The sequence below is a fragment of the Myodes glareolus genome, chromosome 5, assembly GCF_982192425.1.
Source record: "Myodes glareolus chromosome 5, mMyoGla1.1, whole genome shotgun sequence".
Taxonomy (NCBI): domain Eukaryota; kingdom Metazoa; phylum Chordata; class Mammalia; order Rodentia; family Cricetidae; genus Myodes; species Myodes glareolus.
In genome coordinates, this window is record NC_142030.1 from 5,109,438 (window position 1) to 5,136,415 (window position 26,978).

A 26,978-nucleotide genomic window follows, 5' to 3' on the forward strand; every position below is an offset into this window, starting at 1 on the left:
AAACACAAGCTGGATCCAAGGCCTGTTCCAGGCTCACTTGTGTTTACCCCACCATCAGGAGGGTGCCATTTAGCCAGAACCATCATTCGCAGTCACACCAAATGGCCCATGGAAGAAAAGTTGGTTACGCTCAAAGAACAGATGACAAGTGACGGGCGCTGCTCCCGATTCCCTACAGTAACAGAAGACACCAGCAACTGCCGTGTGGTCCAAGCAACAGAACACACTTCTGCTCTCAAGCCCTTGCGATCTGCTGCATTCGCCCCTTCCCAGGGATGGAAGAATAGCCCCTCGTCCCCAGTGCAGTCAGGGACCCCTGCCTCCAAAGTCACACACGGCAGCACCCTCCCACTTCAGGTCTGAGTCCTGATTGATGCTCAATTTCTTTCTTTCCCTTCTTCTTCTTCTTCTTCTTCTTCTTCTTCTTCTTCTTCTTCTTCTTCTTCTTCTTCTTCTTCTTCTCTCTCTCTCTCTCTCTCTCTCTCTCTCTCTCTCTCTCTCTCCTTTTCCTTCTCCTTCTTCTTCTTTGCAAGTAAAAATAACCCACCTGAGCCCTCAAGAGCATGTTTTTACCTGTTGGCAATACACACACCTGACACAGGAGTGGGTACATTATATTCACAGGAGTGATTTGGCCATTTCCCAGTGTGCACGGATATCAAAACATACATTGCACATCACCAATGCATTTGGGTTTTTTCTTTTGTTATTTTTAAATGAAAATATTTTGTAAAAAAAAAATCACTTCATCTTTCTGCATCTGGTGGTCACACAGTAAGCACGACAAACAGGGAAAGAAACACAGCTCAAGACCCAGAAAGACGGGAGGCAGAAAGATGGCAGGTGCCCACCTGCTTGGCCCCATACATCACTGGGCACAGCAGAATTCACCTAGCCAGGCAGGCTATGTCTCTAACCCTTTATTTTGGCTAAGGAAGGGAACCCTAAGCCTTCTCTGATAAACAACTGACTACTGACTTGAGGCCTAGGGATCAGCTCAAGTTCCAGTCAGACCAATGGGGACTGTGGGACTTCCCCAAGCCTGCTCTGGGGTAAGCATTTTAGCTCTAGCTCTACTAGCAGAGGACCAGTGCGCACTCCATCATTGCTGATGTTTCACGTTTACAAAATGAACCACTGATAAACAGCTGAGAGGCATCCGTGTCTGAAAACTGCTGTCCTTGGATGGAAGTGATAAAGATGGCCCAGAGGATCTTCCAGGAAAGAGAATTAGTTGCAAATCGGTTGTGCCATGCAAAAGAGAGAGGGCACAGTGAAGGCAGTAGCGTCGTGTCCCCAGAAGGAGCCTGCTTCCTTTTCCGGGAGTTCTGATCCTGTGGGAAGCACAAATCCCTCTTCCTGGCCCTTGTCCTCTGTGGAGCACACCACCCAGCAAGCCAACCATCTCAAAGCTGGGGAGCAGGCAAGCCTGGACCTGCCAACCTCAGCTGAGTCTCTGAAGCATTTGTTATTTTTATGGGTCCCTGAGTGCTTCTCTTGAATATTAATTTTCTTCAATTCTTTAAGTATATATTAGTTATTACATATTTTTGATTAATATTTGATGGCCGCTTAGGCTGCCAAGAGCGCCCATAAATTTTCCCAATGGAATCTGATGCTAGGTGAGTGTGGGAGACCCCTTATGTGGAGCGAAGGCATTAATCATTTTAAGTCTCTGACTCCACACCTTAATACCCAAAGATATATTGCTATGAAGCCCATAACACGTCATTAAAAATGAATGTCTCGTGGCAGTTTTCATGCCTGCAGAATTCAGGGCAGGGGGTGGGGTGGGAAACCTGAAACCACAGAACCCAGGGAGTTCACAAATTCCTCTCTGCACACCTTTCTTTATGGATTCCCTGTTCTTCTAGAACCAGTTACATGATTTTAGGGCCTTGAGCAAAAGAATAAAGAGTCTTCAAAAATCATGACATAATTTGTCATAGAAACAGCAAAGTTTTCAACCAAGCCTTCTAAAGCATGGGGCCCTGTGTCCATCTTGCCCTTCCCTGCCCTCTTCAGCACCCTCACCTTCTTCTATTTTACCCTTGGCTTCTATATGTGTTTTAAAAAAAATTACCAAGATGCTATGAAGGGTCCTCTAAGTCTAACTGGGTCCTGCATATATATATGAGAGAAATATACTTAGAAAATAGATATAGATTAGAAGATACATGGATGATAAGTAGTTAGACTATAAATGATAGACCGTAGACAAATAATAATGATAGAGAGATGATTGGTAGAGAAATGAATGATAGATTATAGATACAAAGTTAGAGGATAGATCATAGACAGAAGGACAGAGAAATAGATAATAGATGATGGGTAGAAAGGTAGATGATAAACACATAGACAGACAAACAGATGATAGATAGATAGATAGATAGATAGATAGATAGATAGATAGATAGACAGACAGACAGATAGACAGATAAATGGATAGACGAGCAGCAGGCAGGCAGGTGTGGATATGAAGTCCATGTGCTTCACTTCCGTGCAGAACATCAATGAATGCAGAGCTCACATGGATGACAGTTGGTGCATGCAGGAGACCACCACAGTCGTGTTGGATAAATATTTTAATTTGGCCTGGTTTAGAAGAAAGTCTAAAACCATAATGCAGAGCATCTAGAGCTCATTATCCTCTGAGCTCTAGATGCCCACCTGAACAATAACAAAAGACAGAAGAGACTGTCTCCAGCCTCAAGGTTTCTCCAAACCAGACATCAGACATAGTCTGGAGGGGACTCGCTCCCAATCCTGGGGAGAGACTCTTCAGTGACGACATTTCCTGTGGACATATGGAGCCTTTCACCGTTCAGTCCTGCCAGCTCCTGAGAAGGCACTGCCCCGGGTCACAGGTGTCTCTTCAGGGTCTGGGAGACAATAGTATCTCTGCCCACTACAGTACTTTGCTCTGCATGAGGAATGGGTTACAGAATAAGGCTCGGAGGACCTTGGCCTTAAGACACTTACCCAGACTGAATAGTTCACTTTCTCTGACTGTTGTTCAGTGGAAGGTGGCCAAAGTCAGCCTAACTTAAAAACCAGAAGTGTCTGTGTAGGGAGATAGATCGATGGGTAAAGTACTGGCCTTGTGAGGACTCGAACTTGATCCCTGTTGTGGGATAATCTTTTCGTATACTGCAAAGATGTGTCTCTGCCTAAGGTACCTTCTGATTGGTTTAATAGAGAGCTGACTGGCCAATAGCTAGGCAGGAGAGAATAGGCAGGATTTCTGGGGAGAAAGAGGAACTCTGGAAGAAGAGATGTAGAGAGATGCCAGGGAGACACAAGGCAAATCAGACATACAGAATGAAAGAGAGGTAAATAGCCATGTGGAAGAATGTAGATTAATAGAAGTGGGGTCATTTAAGTTAAAGAGCTAGTTAGGGATCAGCCTAAACTAAAGGCCAATCTTTTATAATTAATCTGTGTCATTTTTGTTGTGAGTTTGGGGCCCAAAGGAAAGTCCAACTACAGATCCTAGACCCATGTATGGGTAGTGCAGGCTTGCAATCCTAGGGCTGGGGCAAAAGAGACAGGGAAAGGGAACCTCTAGAATTCACCCAGCTAGCATAGCATACTTGGTAAGTTCCAAGCCAATAGGAAGCCTGCCTAGAAAGAAAGTAAGAAGGAAGGAAGGAAGGAAGGGAGGGAGGGAGGGAGAGAGGGAGGGAGAGAGGGAGAGAGAGAGAGAAAGAGAGAAAGAGAAAGAAAAACAAAAGAAAAAGAGAGGGAGGAAGGGAGGGAGGGAGGGAGGGAGAGAGGGAGGGAGGGAGGAGACAGTCATGTGGTACATTGAGTTTCATAAAGACAATGCTGGGCAAGCAAGAGCCAGACAGGCACGAGCGACTGACTCTGTGCCTCATAGAGGAAAATCAACTAAACACGGGCAAAGGAGAGCTCAGAAGCTGAGAGGCAGAATGTCAGTACAAGCTTGCCAGGAAGGGTTCAAGAGGAAGCTTGGATGCTTCTGTTAACTTCTTGGGATTCTCTAAGAAGTCTCAGAGAGGTGGAGACCGTGTCTGCGGGGGAAATAAAGGGGGGGGGATGTGCAGACATGACAGAGTCTGACAAAGCTTTCCATGAGAGAGAAATGAAAATCTGCATCCCCGCAAGGTGAGACCAAAGAAAAGTTCAAGGACCAAGTGACCCCAGGAGGCCTCCTTCAGCCTTCTTCTTGTTCTGTGCTGAGCACTGTCCCCAAATCAAAGGGGCCATCCTGGCTTATCCATTGGTGATGCTGCCAAGAAATTGGGAGCCATGTGGACCAAGGCCGCTGCAGATGACAGGCAGCCCTGTGAGAAGATGGCTGCCAAGCTGAAGGAAAAACACAAAAAGCACACTGCTGCCTACGAGGCTAAAGGAGAACTCGGTGCAGCAAAAAAGGGGCGGTCAGGCTGGAAAGAGCGAGAGAAAGAGGGAAGAGGAAGAAGAGGAAGAAGATGATGCATGAGTTGGTTCTAGCGCAGTTATTTTTTTTTCTTGTCTCTAAAGCATTTAACTCACTGATACACGGTTTAAGATTTTTCTGTTTTGTATAGTTCACACACTCCTGAACGTGTCTTTAGCTGGCCCTGTCTCTGTGGAGTTTTCAGTAACCACTGACCTTGCCTGGTGCAGTCTGAGGATGGAAAATGACATGGAAATTCAAAGCAGGTTCTTGCTGGTGCACCGCACAAATTAGTTATATATGGGGTTGTCTCTGATGCAGCTTAAACAAAGATAATTGTTCTGTTAATTGAATACCACTCTGTAGTTGCAGATAATAATAATAATAATAATAATAATAATATAGTAATTGCAGCTACTTGTTGACATTCTGAATGCTTTTAAGCAAATAAAATTTTTTATTGAAAAAAAGTGAACCGCACCCAAAGAATGACACTTAAGGTGGCCCTCTGACCTTCTCATGTGCATTCAAATCACACACTCACACACACTTGTACATGTGCAGGCACATACACATGCACACATAGTTATATGCATACACACTAGAAAAACATAAACATGCACATAAAAATTTGAAAGAAACAAGGAGGCTCTCTATTCCTACCTCCTAAATTTGCTGGGGGGAGGGGATTACAGCAGGATTCAGGATGAGAAACACGGGGGAGGAAGAGGACACCGCTGAAGGCCCTGACTGGCTCGATCAGGTCTCCCGACCCTCACACCTGCCCATGTTTCAGATATTTCGGAGGTATGCTTGGACGTGTTCGTTGTCTCTCGGTCTCTGAACTAGAAGCAGAGTTCAGACTAAAACAGACTGCATCATGTCCCCTCAAATGACCTGTGCTACAAGGTCAGTGCCCACGTCTGGAACCAGGGCCTGGCATTGACTGGCACACTCTGAATGTGTCCTGGAGCCACCGGTTCATTCCATCAAATAGGCTAGCAGCTACTCGTGAGGATCAACTTCTGACCAGGTCAAACAAAGAATGTCTGCATTACAGCCTCCCCCTCCCAAGAGTCTATGGTGGATACCATGTATCATCTCCTCGAATCCCAGGATCTAGGAAGAGTCTCACCATAAAAGACTAATAGATGTGTCCGTGGATAAAATGCTTGCCATGCAAGCCTGGGGTCCAGAGTTTGCATCCCTCAAGTCCATCAAAAAGTCAGAAAAATGTGGTGACCACCTGCAATCCAAGTGCTCGGAAGGCACAGACAAGTGATCCCCAAGGCAAGTTAGCTGGCTAGACCAGGTGAATCGGTGAGCTCTGGTTTCCACAAGAGATCCTCTCTAATGCATGAAGTGGAAAGTGACTGAGGAGTACCCAACATTGACTCTGACCCTCCATGGTCATGTATGACATCACACATGTGTACACACACACAGAGGAGCATGTACGCATATGTGCATTCACATGCAACACACAAACACACACACACACACACAGGATTTCAAGGGAGCTTTGTCCTGCCTCCCATGTCTGGGCTACTTCACCTGCTCCACTCCTGAACTGCCTTAAGCATCCTTGCCGTGTTTGCTGTGATCTTCTGCAGTGGTGATGGTGCCCAGAGCTCCACCCACCTTACAGGTAAAGCTCTGCAGTGTTGCTTTAGTCCCTCTGACTGTGGTCTAGGGCTCCACTCCCCCATGAGTCTCATCTTTTCACAAATGTGAATGTAGGAGCATTGGTATGTAGTCTGGTGGGTCACAGCGATGACGCAGCAGACGCTCCTCACACAGCTCCCCATTCACAACGCCCCTGGTCCTTACACCCCTTTGTCCTGTTCATTTACTGCCCTATATTGATTTAGTTCTGTGGGAACTACTTAAAACACCAGTTTTAGAGCATGGACTATTTCCTCCCTAGAGGACAGTTCGTAATATCTAGAAGCAGTTTTGGCTGTCAGCAATGCAGGGGTGCTGCTCGTATATGCTGGGTAGAGATCAGGCATCTGGCTGCGTGTCTACCACACAAACCCCACAGCAAAGACTTGGGCAGCTGCAACGTCAATTGGGCCACAGAGAAGAAGCCCCAGTATAGACCAGGATGGACTAATTTCTGTCACTGTCCCTGTGTCCTCTGCTGTCACATCTAGTTGATCAGGACATTTGTCCCCTCAAAGCACTGTTCTGAACCCAGAGCCCTCTCCACACCGGGCTTCGGGCAGCCTCTTCTGAGTGGCAGATGCCAAACTGAGATGTGAGTCGGACTGGCTGTCCTCACCCTAGATGCTTTGGGTGCTGCCTGTGCTTGCCTATAATAACACTGCAAACATTCAGAAGAGGAGATCAAGCCGTCTATACGCAACGTGACTGCCAGTCGCTCTGAGATGAAGAAAGGAAATGAGAGAGAAAGAGGAATAGAGGGAGGGAAGCAAAAGAACGAAACAGAAGGAGGAGCGCTGGGCCAAATGTCTGTAGAGGGAGAAGAGGAATAGGAGCTAGAAAAATGAAAGTTCCAAATAAGTCACCACAGGCCGGCTCAGTCAACAAAGTAGAGATAGCCATGCAAGCAGCATGCATATTCATTTCCAATACCCAAGTTTTTGAACACTCAGGCACCATAGTGCACTGTCTGTGATCCCAGCCCTGAAGAAAGAAAGAGAGGCATCTCCCTCAAGATCGCTGACCCGTTAGTTAGTCTAGGTGAATCTCACTGCTCCCAGCTCAGTGAGAGACCTTGTCTCAAAAACAAAAATAGCAGCTAAAGAAGACATTCTGTGTTGACTTATGACCCCACATGCACACACATACTCACATGCTCACAGGAACAGCCCCGCCCCCAGATCATAAATGTACCATTAAAATCGACACCTATCGAGTAAGCAGAGCTGCCCCTTCCGAGCTGCCTTGTGTGTTCTGAAGGAGCTCTTCAAAGTCGAAGGAGCCACCCTCAGTTTCCCTGCAGTCAGAAGTGAACTCTATGTCATGCTACCTAGTTGTTTTGTCTGTAGACATTGCAGTTGATCCAGCTTTGCTATGGGAATTGTCCAGTTTCTCTCAGTTGCTACCCAATCAAAACACAGAGCTTCCAGCCAAGGGTAGAGAAGATCTATGCTTTGGTTATCACCTTCCTCAAAGACAACACAGTGCACCTTAGGGAGCTCCCTCCCTATAGTTTGCTGGCCTCATCTTGGTGGGGACCGCAGGCTCAGACAAGCATTTACCCTAATTAACACTGCAACAAATGGCCGACAATAGGAGCAATTAGCTAAAACAAAATCCCAAACAGTGTCTCTTGTTGATGGAGTCTCGATGGGTAAATTCTGAGTGTTTTTATAGTCTAGATCTTAGAAGAGATTTTGGCAGACCCTTAGTATTTCAGGGTCTGTGTCATTGGAATGACACAACCACATGTCTGTTTTTAATTTTTCCCTAAGAAATGCAAAAAGTGTTAGCAAAAATTCTCGCCTATGTGAAAGACATGCCTTAGAAAGCAGCAAGCCTTCCTATTGAGCTATCAAAATGATCAATTTGCTGGAGAGAAACCCTCTTTGAAGGAGGCACATACCATTCTGGCACTGTGCAACTTGGGAGGTTTTATTTTTTCCTCCTACAGCCCTGCCAACCACAGCCCAAGTACAGCCTGTGTCTCAGATATGGGCACGCGTCTCTCTCTACCAGCTGAACGTGCACTAAGGGACAGAGTGTTTGCTTAGTGTGGCTTCCTGCGCTCAGCTTCCACCAAGGCCAGGTTTGCAGTCCTGTTCCACTGAAATTATTTTTTTTCCTTTAACTCATTCCTATTCTCAGAGTCCATCTGTTAAGGCTTTTCATCAGCGGCATATTTGTGACCCCATGCAAATTTCCACAAAAGAGCCTTCTTTGTCCTTAATAGAATGCAATGGTGTCTACCTCTTCCAAGCAAGAGAGCTGTCTGGATATGGTCCCAGGTCCAGAAGAGAGAAGATGGAGGAGAGAAAGGAAGAAGCTGTTCTTCTATGTAGCTTCCTTCTTGGTTTCTACTTTCTTCTCTATAGGGTGTACATAAAGGAGCCACTGAGCGGCATCACATGGTCACTCTCCGGACATTCAAATGGGTTTAGCAAAAACTGGGGCGGGCGAACGTATGAATCAGGGTTTGCATAACCACAACACAGTCTGAGAAAATTGCCGCAAAGACGTCACAGAGCCTTCACACCCTTCACCCCGACCAGGTGAGCTCAACGCAGCTTGTCTTATTCCCCTCTAAGTTCCGGGTGCCCCTGTCTGTTGGGGCTATGAAGGCTCCATGTGCCTACGACCACAGAGTCAGGGCCCCTTCCGTCACCTTTGCTCCTGCACGGGGAGAGCAGTTCCCATGTTTTCACTCAGCTCAGGGCTTGCTGACTACTTGAGTTTTCAGATGATATATCAATGAGGCATTTAAACAGAGCAGTTCATACACAAAAATTCTGTCTGCTTTGTAAAAGATTATCCTTTTATAAACATTCTGCAGAAAACATAAAAGCAAACAAGGAACAGCACACAGGACAGGAAAGATGTGAGCAGGGAGATTAATACTGAATGGGCTGAAATGAATGGCCCCACTAAAACTGGTCCAGATACTTTGGCTCCAGCGAAACATAAGTAATGGGAATGACACATCATTTATTCGGGATAATGAGTTGATCCAAAGTGAAGGCCTCGGACGAGAGATTAAAGATTAAATATCCATCTCCTGATGAATATCAGCAGCCAACTTTAACCTTTTCCTTCCAAAAGTACAGTTTTACTTGAATAATTTTATGTCCTGCATTGAAGTACAATCCCCAAGATCAACGGTGAACTCCACTTGAAACATTCTCTTAGCTGGCAGAAAATACTGTTTCCCCTTCAAGGCAGGAGGTCAGATCTTATTTGTAGGCTGAAAGCCTCTGAAAGCTGCAGATATTAACAAAATAGATTTTTCCCTCATCATAGTACTGCATTTGAAAAATCAAGTGTTGCAATTTCTTCAGAATTGTAACAGTCCCTACTAGAAGAAGGCTCGTTAAGACTCAGGAAGTAAACAGAAATGATAAGGTTTAGGAAGCAAATAATCCACAAGTCTCAGGAAGTTCCTAAAACTTGCACAACTCACAAACCCTATTGCCCTTCTCCCTCACCACCAAAAGTTATAGCAACAGTTGCAACTGGTGGGCTGGGACTCTTCTGCTAGTTGCCTGTGAGTCATCTCCCATGCCGGAGCCGGCCTCAGCCATGCCACTGCGTTCACATTCCCCATGATCCTATGAGTTACTGCGATAATATCACTGTGTCAGTAAGCTAGATTCGGGTAGACTTGTTTTTTTAATCTCTCCTTGATTCCCTATCTAGGGTGAAGGGATATTTGTGAATGTCTCCCCAAGAAAAGTCACGTAACATATACCTCAGGGATTTTCCCTCACATTCCCTCCTTATTTGTCGAACAATAAAAGTTTCTCAGAAGAAGCAGAGATGCAAGGCTGGTGCTTCCTAACGTGACAAACCCACAGAAAACCAGCAAATTCCACGGAGGGAAAGTGAGGTGAGCGATGGGGACCCTGTGCAATCTTTACCCCATTGATGAGGACTCTGAGGCCCCAGGAAAGTGCATGTCCAAGGCCAAGAGCCATCAGTAGCTGGTACAGAGCTAGGAAGGACCCCAAACCAGGACAGTGTCTTGATGTCTGCAGATACCAATGGAGTAGGAGCGCAACACGGTCCAAATGAGGCATTGCAAACATATACAGACAAACGCAGAAATCCTGACCACCAACCCAGCCTGACGTCACTGCAGGTGAAGTGCACAGCCACTCACTTACAGAGAGCAAGGTCGGGATTTGGCTGGCATCCCATGTGATACTGGCTTAGTGGTTTCAGTCTCTGCTCCAGAGAACACGTAGCTCCATGTCAAGCTAATGTGATTGCACCATGGACAGACCCTGTCATCCTGTCTCTGTCCTCCTTCCCCTCCCACCCTGCCCCCCACCTAGGGATGAGGAACTGGGGAAGTGTATTATTTTTCACTTTGCAAGTATTTGCATGCTAATGCTGGCCAATGCTACTTGGAGAGAGAGAGAGAGAGAGAGAGAGAGAGAGAGAGAGAGAGAGAGAGAGAGAGAGAGAGAGGAGAATTTGTACTTGAGAGTGAGCTGTTCCAGACTTCTCAGTGGTAGAAAGGGGATGCCCATCCTCTCTGTCCTGTCCTCTTAGTAAGTCAACTAAAGCCGATCATCTTAGAGGCAAAAATAATTGAGTCTCTTCCTGGATAGGAAAGGTGTTCCTGGAAACAGCCACCTTCTTGGCAGATCCAAAATAAATGTGTGTGTAAGTCAAGTTCACACTCAGATGGAAGAGGAGAGCCAAGATGATTGCAAGACGTGCAACTGACATTTGGCAAAGGAGGAGGCCGCTCAACAGAAGGCTTCACCAGGAGCTGCAGAGAGGAAGGCCGCTCGTTCAAACCTTTTTGATCGTTTGAGTATTAAGGACCCAAGGGAAAAAATAGAATCATTCAACTCCTTAATTATAAAAGCACACCCTGAAGGCATCATAAACGTGTTTCTATAATTTTTTTTTTGTCAAGAGAAACCAAGTGACCAGGTGTAAGTCATTCTGACAATGAAACCCGGAACCTATTGGGGTAGGGGTAGGGGTAAGAGGAGACAGAGGGAGATCTCTACAGAAACACATCCTATTTCACCACGCCGGCCCTGACGTCAGCAGTCATCCATGACTGTGGCAGGGCTAGGCAGGGCTGAGATTCCTCCATCTTGCACTCTTGCAGAGGTCACTTCACATTTCACCAGATGGGCAGCATGTGTAAGGGCCACAACTGCCGCAGCTGTGCTGATTAAAGAGGATGACAAACGAACTTTAGAGCGCTAATGGTTTCTGGAGCCCCACACTCTGTGAAGGCCCTCTCGAGGGCCCCCCACCCCAGAGATGGATGTGATGCTCAGGTGACCCAATATCAAGTCTTGCTTCTGGATCAATCCTGTATTTGGTTCCACAAAGCATCAGTCCTCAATCCTGCCGGTTCCCTGCAGATGACTGACCTGATCTCTCAGGCCTTATCTGACTGACCTTCCATTGGTGATACCAGACAAGATATTGTTCACAGATGGGAGCAGTTTTGTCCAAGATAGGATCAGGTAAGCAAGGGTAGCAGATAAGACTTAAGACTATTATAAAACTACACCCCAAAAGAGTTCATAGTTGTGTTTTCATATATTTTTATCAAGAGATATCAAACGACTTGATGTAAGTCTTCTGAAAACCAAAACCAGAACCTACAGGGTAGGAAGAGACAATGGTAGATCTCTACAGAAAACATGTCCTATTTCATGATACCTTTCCTGATGCCAGCAATAAGGAGTTGTGGGGTAGCCTTAGTTTAACCATCTGAGCTTTCAGCTTTGACCAAGACTTTCACTTGGGAGAAGACAAGACTCCCACCATACACACTGAGAGCCCCTATGCTTTTACAACATTCCCTCTCTATGGGGCTCTCTACAGGGAAAGAGGATCGCTAGCCGCAGAAGGAAAAGAAGAAGTCTTAGCTCTCTTTGAAGCTATCTGGTTAACCCAAGAGGGTGGTCATCGTCCATTGCAAAGGATACCAAAAAGGGGGCCCCCAGAAGTCAGAGGCGACAGAGTCGCTGACTTGGCCACAAGGGAAGTAGTCCTCAAACAAATGGAGCTTCCTCAAGTCTTGATGGCCCTACTAGAGCCCAGTGTACCAGGTCACCCACAATATACCCCTGGGTACAACTGACTGGGTGAGACAAGAACTAGCCACACAGGAGAGGCAAGGATGGCAAACGCAGCCAGTGGTAGACCCTTCCTTCCCACAAGTCTGGGTCACCGATCTCTACCAAGCCATGCACCTAGGGACCACAAAATGACTGAACCCCTCAGATACAGGTATTATGTTAGAAATTTAGAGATTCTGATTAAAGATATCACTTTTAAATGTGCCACCTGTGTGCAGGTAAAACCCAAAACGGGGAGAATGACATCACAAGGGACCCAGGCTCAAGGAAGTGGGCTGGGGGACACTGGGAGATGAACTCTATGGAAACAGACCTACTGTTTCTTCCTGTAAACATTTGCCGGTATTTGAAGATGCCTTCTCAGGGCGGCTACCCACCCCACAAGAGACTGCTCCAATATTTCAAAGAAACGTCTTCACGAAATAATTCCTCAGTTTGGATCGTCCCTAGATTTGGAGTCAGACTATAGCCAGACCTTCACAGCAAAGGTGTCTCAAAATCTGACAAAAGCATTCAATATTAATTAGGAACTACACTGTTTCTGTACTCACAGAGCTGAGGTCAGACAGAAAAAAAGGAGACTGACCAAATTAGTCCTGAAAACTGGTGACACCCTGGGCCAACCTCCTCCCCTTTGCCCTTTCCAGGGCCTGATATATTCCCTACTGGGAGGGGCTTGCTCCCTTTGAAGTTACATTCAGAAGACCACCTGTGCAGGATCCCCCAGGAAGAAATGTCTAGTCACTCCCTTCTCAAGTCTTTACAGACTTTGCAGAAAGTTGACCAGGCCATTGACCAGACTGAGATGGGAATCCTGCCATCTTCCACTTCAGAAACTACCCATGAGTTCCAGCCAAGAGGCTTGGTTTGGACAAAGAAAATCCTCACCTTGGTCCTGGATGTTACCTGGAAGGGACCTTACCCAGCTATCCTCATTGACTAGAGTTTAGAGTTTACTAACCTGGGATATGCAGTCTCCATCAGCCCCAAACATGGACATGGGAACTCAGAAAAAACTGGGGATGGGAAACTATCTTTCAGGTGGACCTCTGCTCCAGCCTTCCAGAGATGGAACAATTTGGGTCTAGGGGAGGGATGGGGGAGTCAGTAAATCAGGCTATGGAGGAAAGTGGTCAGAAAGAGGCCTTCAGGGATTAGAATTTTATGAAAGCTCTATCAGTCCACAAATTACCTGGCTTGCTTGTACTAATGGTTCAACTAAATGCGCCTCTCCGGGCTCACTGGAAAGCCACACCCCTGACTGTGTTCTCTGGTCTGTGTCATCCTCCAGGGATATGCCTATAACGGAGAAGATGGGGGAGCTCATACTGACCTTGATTCAATATTTAAAAGTCAAATGGGCGCCAAGTCTGGCCCCAATCCTAGTTTGGACAGAAACAGCCAATGCAGCTACCATAGGCACCTCGCCTTGGTTTCTGGGAACTGAAACTTTAGAGAATTTAGTTCCCAGATAGACTTAGACCTGGCCATTTGGAAAATTTTCTTCCCAGGCTGGAGAGCCATGTTGACTCCCTCGCAGAGAGAGTTGACTCCACACAACTGAAGGAAATCAGACCTCTGTTTTTGAAACAGGGAGGACTTTGCATGGCATAAGGGGAAACTTGCAGTTTCTATGCCAACCAAACAGGATACTTAGGGGAAATCTTGTCATGGTCAGGGAAACCTCAAAGAAAGGGGAGAAAAGAGACCTAGATCAGATAATTGGTATTGGTCTCTGCTAACCTAGTCCCCATGGATGACCACCTTAATGTCAGCATTAGCCTGGCTGTTGATTCTTATTAAAATCAGGTTAAAGATGAAACCCTGCATCCTCAACTGTATGGCCATCTACACCAAACAGAATAAACTCAGTTAAGCTACTCGTCCTTAGGACCAACTATGCATTCCCTCAAAAACGAAAACAGGTGAATCAATGATTTGATTCATTCCCATAGAACCAGGGGGAAATGTGGTAGGGCAAGACAGTTCAGAGGTTCCTCCATTTTGTATTCTTGCTGAGAACATTTCAGATTTAACTAAAATCTGATCTCCTTCATGGAGAATACCATAGAAAATTATCCCCTTTCACCTAACTGCTTATCTTAGCTTCTGTTAAACTGCTTGCTTGCACAAAACTTCCCCCTGAAACTGCTGAGTGAGATACCAAGATGTGATTTTCACCTTAAAAAAAAAAAAAAACAACCCTTACCCTAAATACTTGGTGCTACTTGGTGCTACACTTGGATCCCAAATACCTGAGTATAGTTCCAGTCAGCTGGAATAAAGACTTTCAATTGATGATAGACTGTGTCTACATGGTCATCTCCGGTGGGCTCCCCAAAACAACATGACTTGGGCTAGGGATGACATCAGACTGAGAAAGATGCTATGGCACAGCCTTGGGATCTGTCTACAAGGATTTCCAGTTAAACTCCTCTACCCCATTCTTTCCAGATGCTTCCCTTTTCCCCTTGTGACCAGAACCCATTACCAAGCCTGGTCAGGAAGAGTCTGCAGTCTACAAACTGAGATAACTGTGTCTGTCTTCATCTCCCCACACACTGGATTAGTGAACCTGGGTGATATAAGAAAGTAGTCATGATGAGCAAGCCAGCAAGCAACCTGTAGGTGGAGGCTGCTTGTTCATTTCTTAAATACCCAGACCGGAAATAACCACACAGAAACTATATTAATTACAACACTGCTTGGCCAGGAGCTTAGGTGTATTCCTACCTAGCTCTTACATCTTAAATTAACCCATTTCTATTAATCTGTGTATCATCATGAAGCTGTGGCTTACCAGAAAGGTTCCAGTAGCATCCTTCTCCTTCGACAGTTACATGGCATCTCCCTGACTTCACCTACTCCCTCTCTCTCTCTATATATATATATATATGTCTGTTCAGATTTTCCACCTGGCTTTATTCTGATCTGCCATTAGGCCAAAGAAGCTTCTTTATTAACCAATGGTAGTAAAACATATTCACAGCGTACAGAGGGGAACCCCACATCATTCTATCACAAAAATAGAAGCCCTAACTAAGACAGGAGATGCAAACTGGGGGACATGATTAGGAAAGGGTGTGCTGGTATGTGAAGATCTGTCTCCTGACTTTTCCTACACCTGGGGATAGCCCAATCTTCACGGCTTCTTACATGGCTCCAGAAGACACCCTCTGGCCTCTTAGCCAACCTGAACCTGATCCTCAAAGCTACATCTTAGAATTTTCTTCTCATCTTTTGGAGTTATTGTCACAGTTTGTAATTGCCTGTGTATTTGTCTGATTGATTGAAACTTCCCTCCCCACAGGAACACAAACCCTCTAAGGACAGGCTCTCACCATTTTGTTCACTACTCTCTTTTCAGCATGTAACATGGTGCCAGATACATAGTTAAAGATTGTTTAAAAATTCATTAAGGAGGCAAGGAGATGACTCAGTAAGTGAGGGCACCTGCTGCCATGCGTGACAGGGACCCACATAGTGGAAGAGAGAACTATAATGCTTGTGAATTGTCCTCTGAACTTCACAAACACATGCAAATAAATCCTAAATTAATAGATAAAATGCTTTGAAGATTTTTTTTTAAAAAAAAACAACCTTAAGGAAAGTCATGAATGAATGAATTTTAGAATACATATGACAAATTCCAGATACTAGCCAGAGATACCAGACTAAAATCTATCTCTAGCAGAGGAAATAACCAACGCTAACAAGGAATTTCAGAGCCTGGATGGAAAGGCCATAGTTCAGATATCTCCAGCCCCTGTGGAAGAACTGAACTAATGAAGGAGATCATGTTAAAGGACTTTATAGGTGATTCCAGATTTCAGGAGCCAATCTCAGACCTAGACCGTATATTTGAGAGGCATGGAAATCCTGATACAGTACCAGGGTTAACTAGTACTGTCTGGGGACCTGGACAGAAAATGGAAGGCAAACAGCTTTAGGAGCCACAGCAGAGCACAGCATGGGTGTGGACAAATATTTGAACCAGAAAAATATAGCTATCTTCTGCAAGAAAGAGAAGATGGTGTTTGAAATCCATAGAACACCCAAGTTCATGGGGATGGTTTCTTTGCAATATTCATGACTTCATTTATTTTTTATATCATTTGAGTAAATCTAGAAAAGCAAATATAGGAAGTGAAGAGATGGTTCAGCAGTTAAAAGTGCCTGCTGGTCCTACAGTGGATCTGAATTTGGTTCTGAGCACCCAAGTAGGGTGGCTCAAAACTGCCTGTTATTATGAGGGGATCTGATTGATGCTCTTGTCTGGCCTTGGCAGACTTCTCACTCACAATTGCACATGCACACACAATAAAATAAAAAATAAAATTAATAAGGAAAAGCAAGTACTTGTTTTGCACTGTTCCCTCTGGTCTGCTTGCATCGGTCTCAGTAGCAGATGCCAGTGATGATCAAGGCTATTGGTGCTAAATGTTGTTTCCAGGGCAGAGCAACAGGTTGATGCTCTCATCACAGCCTCGTAACTACACATTCTCTTGCCATGAAGAAACTCCTGTCATGAAAAAGTAATGGCCAATGAAAGACAGTTTTGCAAATTTACAGAGTTGCTGTGGTCATGTTGTCTCTTCACAGCAATAGAAACCCTGAGACACTCCCCTATTCTCTGAACTTCTACCCACACATATATTAGACTTATGTCCCATATGTTCCTTTTTATCCATTCAATTCTTTCAATTTTTCTTTTCTTAAGTTTATTTTTACTTATATGTGTGCCTGCTTGTGTGTATGTACACTGCAAGCATGCAGGACCTGTAATGGTAGAAGAAAGAGTCAGATTCTCTGGAACTGAAGTCACACATAGTTGTGAGCCCTTGATGTAAGTGCTGGGATCTGAACTCAGGTCCTCTGAAAGAATAGCAAGTGCTCTTAATTGCTTAGCCACCTCTCCAGCTCCTCTTTAAAACATGTATGTATGTATGTATGTATTTGTTATGTGTGTGGAGAGGTGATGATATAGTGTATGCAGAAGTCTGAAGACAACCTGTGGGAATCAGTTCACTCTTTCTACCACGTGGGTCCCAGCAACTAAATACAGGCCATCAGCCCTGATGATAGGTATCTTCACCCACTGACCCATCCTTCTAGCCCTTAACTTTCTGTTTCTTTCTGTGGCTTAGTATGGCAATTTTCTTTGAGGCAATTGTTGAATATATTCACATTGTCTTCTGCTTCACATTAAGTAGGAAGAGGTATTATTGATCATCTGAATCTAGTTCAAAATCAAGCAAACTTGGTGGCACTAACAAAATACATTTTAGTCAAATTCCGTTTCCCTCCCTTTGGAATTCTGAGTGGTGGCTGCGTGTTTGCTGTGGGAACTTCCATCTAGATGATTTCCCAAGCACTTTGAGGCCGTGGGGCATTCGGATCTGCTTTTCCAGCCTGCCTTCTCAGTCTCATCCTCCACCAAACCTCATTCCTCTGCAAAAGTCCTTTCAGGTGATTGGCTGAGGCATCTAGGACACATCTGGCCGACTCTCTCTGTAGGATTGTCTTTCCCCAGTAAAGCCCCTCAGTCTAAGCCAAGTCTGACTGATCCATGGTTACAGTTGTATCCAGGAAAGATAATGACCAACAGTCTTGGCATCTGACTGATCCATGTTTACAATTGTATCCAGGAAAGATAATGATCAGTGTCCTTGGCTTACACACAAAAAGGTTTCCTCCTGGAATTTTAATTTATCTAACAGTTTTCTTTCTCCTTCAGTATCTTTAAAAGTAAAATGTTTGACCAGTGTAGTAAAATATGTCTATGGTGTAATGGTGGCATAAACGTCATGGGGGCAACAACTCTGCTCAGAGTTAAAGCCCACTTCTTAATACCTAGTCTCTGTAAATCTGGCCAAGAGCCCATGGTTTGCAAGTTCATAGGCCCCCGAGGTAAATCTACTACTACAATTTTGCTAGATAGACATAGAATCAAACTGTTCTCTTAATTTTTATCCCCACACTCATAGCTTAGTACACCTCTTAGACCTCATCAGAAAAGTTTCTTTGTGCACTGGAGGGTGATTAATGCAGAAACTCACAACTGGTCAAAGCACAGAGAATAAACACTGTGCAGTGCTCAGCCACAAGTGTGACACTGACCTCTCTATCACACCCACTTAGAAAGACTCAAGGACTATCAAGAAAGAGGGGGGTAGAAAGATTCTACGAGTTGGAGGTTGGAGAAGGGCGGAGCAGGATTGAAGCTGGTCTTCTGGACAGGACCACTGCACTTATGAACTCAGAACTGTGATTGGCTGCACTAGACCAAGCCAGTCAACAATGCAGCGTGGAATATGGAGGGGCTCATAATCTGTTCCTCCCCATAGCTAAGGAAATTTGGACAATGGACAGTTGCTCATGGAGGGAGAGTCCATCTTCTTTAATGATGTTGCCCCTGGTAGACTGGTCACGCTAGTGGATGGCCACATGTTCATAGATATATAGGAAGCACAAATTAGATTCAGTCAGTTGTAAAAAAGAAAGAAGGGTATGAAATGGGGAGGGAATTAGGGGTGTGAGGGATTGATCTGGGAGGAGTTGGGGAAGAAGTAGTCGTGAATATGATCAAAATGCATCACATACATGCACGAAATTCTCAAAGGCTTAATAACAATGTGTTTATAAGTTAAAGCTTTAAGTGAAAATGTTCCTGCTTTATCCTAATTTTGCAGTTACCCAAGCAGAAACAAAAAGTTTGCTGCAAACTGCTCAGAAGTGAGATTCCCAAACAAATTCCAAGAATGTCTTCTGTAGCACAGTCAGGGCTTTGCTGGTTCCCCCATGTCGATCTGAATTCACTGGCACCATTTTCATGTAGCTGACTCTTTCTGCAGAAATTTCCAGAGCGCTGTTGCTTATTGGTCAGCAGTTTTGACCACAGGAAACCCATCTTTCACAGCGTCCACCACTGTGTGTTGTCTTCTGTGACCGCAGGAGCTTCCAGCTGTGGGCAGATTTCACTTCATCTATTCAAATTTTGGATATCTCGCCTTATCAAGATTATGTTTTGTAAAAAGTTTTCACAATATTTTATTTCACTAACTCCAGCTTCAGACACTGTAATTTTGATTTTGCGATCATAAATTTTTAGTGATAATAGTCATTATAAACTCAATGAAAGACTCATGGGATGCTTGTTGTGTTTAATCTCTAAAAAAATCATATACAATTGTCCCCAGATATTCTAGGGACAATTGTTTAGGACAGGATTTATTTTATGTCAATTGGTCTATTCAGTAAGAATTAGGATCTGACCTGTGATGGCTAAACTTGACCATCAACTTGAGAGACCCAGGAATTTGGGGTCCCTATTTAGGAATTGCCTCTATCAGGTTGCCCCATGGGAATATCTGTGGGAAATTTTCTTGATGGCTAATTGACATAGAAGGGTCAGCCTCTGTGAGTAGTGCCATTCATGTTAAGGTGGACGTGCTGTGGGCAATGGCATCCCTGAAAGGGTGGACCTGGAATGATTTGGAGGTAATTAGATATGCACCTGGAAGCAAGCCTGGAAGCAGATTCTTCTATGGCTTCCACTTCAGTTCCTCCTTCCAGGTTCCCTCCTTGGCTTCCCTCGATGACAGACTGCAAACTCTCAGTCAATAAACCCTTCTTTCCCCAAGTTGCTCTTGGTGATGGTGTTCATCACAGCCGCAGAAAACTAACCCAAGTGAGAATCTGCCTGGACCATTTCGAACAAACGTCTCTCCGAGTCTCAGTCTCTGTGGTGATACCTAAGTGTGCAGGGCAAACTGATGAGATGCAAGTGGCGGCTTTGGGCAAGGTTAATGCATCAACATGATGACCGGAAGGTGAAGACCTTGAGAGGCCTACCGGATGTAGGAACCGGAAGATGGTGGTGTCTCCGCCTCTATATTACCTTCCTGTTGGAAAAAGCCTCCTTTTTCTGGTCACAGCTGCTCTGCTCAGAGTCCCAAAGTTTCCTGACCCCCGAGGCTGTTCTGGGCTCTCCTCTACACTTTTACCATTCCGTCTCCATTTCTGACATTAATGCCCTCACCTTCTTTTCGATATTAGTTCTGAACTCAAATTTTTGAGGGAAGTAGGGCCAGCCCACTGTAATCAGAAGCCCAAAGACCACAGTTTAGGAAGTCTTTTTCAGAAATCTATCTGACCTGGAATTGCTCGATGGTGGTCTACACATCCTGGATGAGGATCATTTTCTAAATTCTGTGGCTCTGAGTCTTTCCCTGGATTGTCCTGACCTGTCCACAAAACCATGCGGGAGGAGGCTACCAGGATGACCTGCTGTCTTTGCCCACCGTGTCATGGATACCACCGAAAAGACCAATGATCAGACAAGAATGTGCTCACAACCCCACTCCACGGCTTCTAAATGGAGCCTGGGTGAGCTGCTAAGACCTCTGAGTTTGGGTTTCCTCATATGTAAGACAAGACTCCTTGTAGAGGAAAAAAGAACTTATAAAGAGCCTAGCTCATAAAAAAAAAGAAAGAAAACTACTCCTCCCCTGGAGGTCCCTCTTCTCTGAGACAAGGCTATGGAATCACCTCCATCCATAGAGAAGACATTCAAATAATAGTGTATGGACGGAGCCAGGCAAAACCCGGGAACCGAATGAGAGCCGCCAGCGAGAGCCCTTCTTTTCATTCCCTGCCAAGCCTGATCCTCCCAGAGATGCAGCATGTCTTTGGATAAGTCGGCAACGGCTCGATCCAGATAAAGTCTCTCAGGCAGGCAGCATGTGTATAGTCAAATGCTCACTTCTACTTCAAGTTCCCAGTCCCCTGCTGGTCCTCTCCGCAAACTTAATTAATTAGCTGTGGTGAACATTTGTTCAAGCTCATGCAGCAATGGGAGACCGAAGAAGACAGGCTCTCATAAATTAAAACATTTCAAAATATTGTCTTCTCCCAAGAAAACAGTCTTTTTTTTTTTAAATTAACACTCCATTTGGATAACTTTAAGGTTTCAAAAGAAAACAAACAAGGCAGCTCCGATGAGTGCTGTCTGCCTTTAACCGTTTCCCCCCATTGTCCTACGTCATGGTTCCTCAGCATTGCCAGTCCCTGAGTAGACAGACCACAGATCCCCCACCCACCCTCTTTGTGACGCTCAGGCAAATAGACCAGAAAGCCCTGGCATCAAATTGCTTGCCATGCCTCAGGATCAGGCAGGAAAAGGAGGTGGATGGCTACAGTGAAATCGAGCTGTCCCGGGGCCACTACACACAGGCACCAACAGTGGCTGTGACCTTATGTTTGAGATCTAAGCAAGATCGAGCTAGACAACATCCCAGCATGGATGGAGGAAGAAGTTTGAACTGCTGCCATTGGCTGGGTAGCTATTGGCAACTGACGACTGTTGTGTGCCCACACACATGCACAAATACACAATAAATAAATGCTAAACAATTAAAAGTAACCTCTATAGCAGCACAAAAGGCCTGTCTCAGTTATATACAAATAGTAGCAATAGACACTTATGGAAAGGAATCTCCACTTGCCTTTAGCCATAATGGTCATGGTAGTTAATACAATAGCTGATGTATTAGGCCAGGTTTTCAATTGTTGACTTTGGTGAGTTGCAACAATATGCCACTGTCATTACCCACATGTACATATCTTTCTTTAAGTATAGAGACATGGCATTCCTCTGTGTCTACAGCCAGATAGGGATACAGATGAAGTATAATCTGTCTCTCTGCTGATATCTGTCTCTACATACAATGCATAACATATATGTGATATCTGTGTCAAAATAAAGAACAGAAATTTAAATGTAGAGTTGGCCTTCTGCATCCATGGATCCTAGATTTGTGAATGTAGCCAAGTATGAATTGAGATTATTGCAAAAAAAACCTACATATGTACAAGCAGTTTTCTGTCCTTTATTACCCACCTGCATTGTAACAACTATTTACATAGTGTCCTGTGATATTAGATATTGTTAGCAATTTCCAGCACTGTAAAGGCTGAGGCAGAAGGATTACTGTAGGATCAAGATCAGCCAGGGATATGTAATAATTTCTAGACCAGTCGGGACTTCGGTGTGAGATTTTTGTCTCAAAAACAAAAAAGCTGCCTAAGGATGAGTTGAATTGCATACGGGGTGTGTGTAGTTAAGTGCAATTAAATACGCCATTTCATGTACGGGACTCATACTCAGCTTGGCATCGTGTGGGCTTCTGGAACCAATTCCCTCAGGAAATGTCTATGCATACAGCTGCAAGCATATGTACACATATAGGCATATTCACATACATCTCTGCATATAGAGGTGTGCATTATAAATACATATCATGTCATAGAGACAAAGAAGTGAGCATTAGACAACCAGTGACCATGTGCTGTTTCCTAAGCAGCACATATTTTGTGGGGACATCAATACACTGGACTAAACCAATACTTCCAGCATCGCTTACAAAAAGGAGGGGCCGTCTACATGGCTGACACACAGGATACGCAGAAGTTAAGGGGTAGGGCACATCACATCACAGCAAGCCTGGGCCGTCCTTGGCTTGTCTTGCTGCTCCTTACTGTCCGGTGCACAGATGCTGTATCTGAATATCAGTCAGTGTGTGGCACTAACACAGCACATCCGTGCTAAAACTGAGCAAAAGTGTGCAGAGAGGCCGTTTTCTCGTCTTACCGAAACACCATGCAGCCCTGGGTGCCTTACTCCATACTCCTCATACTGTGAGAAGAATAAAGCCCCTCTTTTCAAGTCCACTGTTTAGGGACCTTGGGTTTGAGCAGTTAATAATAGTCTTAACTGGTACAAGAGGAACATTGATCCTTACCCTCTAGGCGTGTGTACAGCCACTGGCAGAACAAGGAAGGCATCTGCGTTTGACCTGGTTAAACAGCGCAGACTTGTGTGTGGTTTGCTTATATAGATGATCAATTTGGAATGCTTGAGAGCTTGAAAAGGGAGATGGAGGAGAGATAGAGTCTTTGCAAAACATTTTAGAGGGCATGAGAAGTTGAGCTGGTCCTGAAGCAGGGAGAGGTGCTCATAACCAGAAACAAAGGGAAACAGGTTTGCAAAACAACGAACAGTGAGAATGCAGACAAAAGAATCAGAACACGGTGCACTGACTGGCTGAGCCAGGGTGAGAGACACAGACCACAGCGAAGCTGAAGAGGGATGAGGAAAAACAGAAATCGGGCGAGAGCATCCTTGAGAATCAGGGTTTGGACCTGCAGAAAGCCAGACCCTGGCCATCATCAGGTACCCAGACCTTCTCTTGGCTCCTTGGCTACTAGTCCATAGTTTCATGTTTCCAATTGGCTTTAAGCATCAGACAACACAGCCAACCCAGATTGTGGTGGTTGACTGTGACCATCAACTTGATTGGACTGGGAGATTAGCAAAGCATATTTCAGGATGTGTCTGTGGCCCACTAAGTGGGAAGGTCCTGCCCTGAGTGTGGGGGGCACCATCCTATAGATTGCGGACCATGGTAGAATGAGAAGAGGGGAGAGAGCCAGCAGGGACAGACTGTTTACCTCTGCCTCTTTGCCGCTGGGAGGTGAGGGGCCTCTGTGCAGCATGTCTGGTCGGATGCTGTCTCTAATAAAGCAAATCCAATCCTATTCGATGTAACACATATCCAACAAATATCTTTTCAATTAAAACTGCATTAAATTTATCTGGTGCTGTAGGTTATGTCATTAAAATGTTAACTTGCTGATGGTCTGATTAACAGGCTGACTGAGGCTTACAGGCAACGAGTCCGTAAGCGCATACCTCAGGAGACGGACCCACCAGTCTTTCATGTCTACAATACTGATCATGCTATGAGGTTTGGAGGCACCAAGCCAAGTCAGTTTATATGAATCACAGAGGCTAAAGGAGATCACAGTGTCGTGTAGACTTTATTATAGTTGAATGACTTCTGGCTGTAGTTCAGTCAAATCACATACATAGATAAATTTACCTTGGATTGCCAGATAATTACCTGTATCATTGTTCAAAAGGTATCAATCATTTCCTTTCTTTTCCAATGTATGTAATTTTATGTGTGGGTTTTTTTGCACGCATGTCTGTGGGATATGTTTTGGAAGTGCCATGGAGACCACAGAGAGCGTTGGTTCTCCTGGAACTAAAATTACAGACAGGTGTGAGTTGACGTGCAGGTGCTGGGAACTGAACCCTGGTCCTCTGGAAGAACAGCCAGTGCTCTTAACTTCTGGACCCTCTCTCCAACCACAGTCATTATATCTTGTTGAAAACAGAAACGGATAGGATGGAACCAGCTGTGTCAATCCAGAATTCCTGATAAATTCTGAAAGCTCACACTGCCCCTTTCGTTGACCACGCCCACTCCACACCACAGGAGCTGCCTGCTTTGAGTGGAAGGATACAGCTCCATTGGTAGACACTGACAGAGTCCCTCCTTTAAGCTGAGTTAGAGCAGGGACTGCACCCACAGAGAAATCACCTATAGTATCCATACGAATACTGGTACCTTTGACAGTCTCACTCAAACGTGGTAACTAAGCAATCAGTACACACGTACCCTTGGGGACATGTTCTCACTAAACCAACTACACAACGTGGCTTTGTTTTAACGGGTCAGAGTACACATAAGCGAAAACTCTAGATAATGTGTTTTTAAAATTTTCCTTTCATCTTGACATCATTAAATGATTGGGAGTGCTCTCCATTAAGTTCCCTAATGACAATATCCTTTTCTCTAGCAAATGCCTTTGAAGTCTCCTACCGCCTATTACAAGTATTTGGATACTCCCCAGCAAGAGTGGGCAGGGGGCCAACACAAGCCACCAGGTGCCAATACGACACCTGACAAATGAGCCACACGACTGGAAAAGGGTGGGCCCATCCTCCTGCCGCAGCTTCATTTCCTCCCGATTCCCACGAACAGGAAGTCGTTGTTGGGATGGGGGGAAAAGCTTTCCTTAAAGACCCAGACAACCAAAGGTCAGCGCCAGCTAGTTAACTCCTTGCTACCAAACAACTGAAAGCTGGCGTCAAACAAACTCAAGGCTTTGTTTACATTGACTTGTTTTGCCCTGCTGACTCCTGGGTTCAAGGATGCTGTGACAGATTTGGCACCCAGAGCTCGTGGGGCAGATGGGGTACCTTGGATGCCTCAGGATAGTTGATGGGGAAAGCCTATCTACGGCAGCCCTTGTACAGATCAAGAGAATCTGAAGTATGAAAGGCCCTGAGAAGAAGGCTAGAACCACGGTGTCAGACTGGAACCTACCGACCGAAAGAATCTGAGCAGAATGCACTGAGATTCTGAAACAACAACCATACCACATTCACAAGCGTTTGGTGCAGCTAAATGCCCTAACTACCTCCTAAATAAGTCACGTGGCTTGATTAGGGTTCAATCAAGCGCAAAAAGAGGAAGGTTTTCCAGCAGAAAGATACGTACTTACTCCTATCCAAACGCTACCTCAAGAGTTACCCGCTGTGCCACAGGTCCTCAATACGTATAAATCACTAAAATTCATTTTACATGCACGTACGCTCCAAAAACGACTCCACCAAAGAGGGTATGAAGTTAGAGGAAGATGGGTTAAGGTGGTAGGATGGACCCAGGAGGTGGGAGGATGGACCCAGAAGGAGTTTAGGAGGAAGGAGGGGGTGGCTATGGTCAAAATGCATTGTACGTGTGTATAGAATTCTCAGATAATTATTAATAATATCATAATTTTTAAAATTTAAACTATTACAGAAATTACATAGAGTGGGATGTTCTAGAATTTTCTTTTTTTTTCCCTAGCAACACACTGATGTCTGTCCTTGGTAGCTTAGATACGGTATCTTCATTAACTGATATATCCAATCAACACTTGATAGTAGAAATGGCAGCCCCTTTTTATCATAGCATGGCAACACCAATTATTCAGATGTCCCCGAGTCACATTCATTTATTCTGAGAATTGTTCATTTTATATGTCTTGCCCATTCATCTACAAACTTTGTATGTACTCTTTCAATAATGGATCTGACCCCTTTTCTAAAATGTATAGGTCAAACCTTTGTCCCAATTTGTCAAGTCTATTAATTTTCTAACAACTTTTTTAATGATGTCGTGTCTGTCAGGTCTTCCTTACTGACCTCTGGCTTTGCCACCTTGCTTACAAGGCGCTTCTAACTCGAGATTACATTTTAAAAGGTGTTTGCGGTTTCTTACTGCACTCACCCAGATCTGGAGTTTTCTGTTCAGAGTTCTGTTCCATCTGGAATTTACTTCTGTGTATAGTTTGAGTCCAGATGGAGAAACAGTTGTCCCGGCACTATGCACGGAACAATCTACTGTTGAGCTACTGATCAGAAATGCCTCCACTCACCGTGCCATTCCTCCGCAGTCCTGCGTCTGCTTCTGGACTCTAATCGTGGTGAACTGATTTTCTCTGTCGTTTGCTTCGTGCATTGTATTGTTTAAGATGTGCAGTTTGCTTTGACAACTACTGGGATATATCTGTGGTTGTACAAAAGAAACTGGTTTTTACTGCTCTTCTACGTGAACTTTATGATGAACTGATCGAGTTCACCAAATGTCTTGTTAGAAATGGGATGGCATTTCAGTTTATGAAAAAGCCAAATGAGATTTTTACATCTTATCAGCATCTGATTAAAGCACAATTCACATTACATAAAATTAAGTAGCATATATATAGTTATGCTTTATTAAGAGACCATGGAGGTCCTCTTGTCAAATGGACATCTGTAGCATAACTCCAACACTCAGGGCTCAGGAAACATTGTTGAAGAGCAGGCAGAAAGAGTGTAGAAGCCAGAGGCTAAAAGAGCTGCT

At 44.7% G+C, this 26,978-nt stretch overlaps 1 long non-coding RNA gene across 4 annotated transcripts in view; it reads right to left on the reverse strand.

Annotated features, from left to right (window-relative positions):
* LOC125403825 (uncharacterized) overlaps positions 1–26,978 on the reverse strand; it is a 99,050-nt gene that overhangs the window by 35,703 nt on the left and 36,369 nt on the right. For all 4 annotated transcript variants that reach the window (XR_007233082.3, XR_007233079.3, XR_007233076.3 and 1 more), the window contains one exon: positions 16,540–16,702. This is a non-coding gene — a long non-coding RNA (uncharacterized LOC125403825). The remainder of the gene's footprint in view (positions 1–16,539; positions 16,703–26,978) is intronic.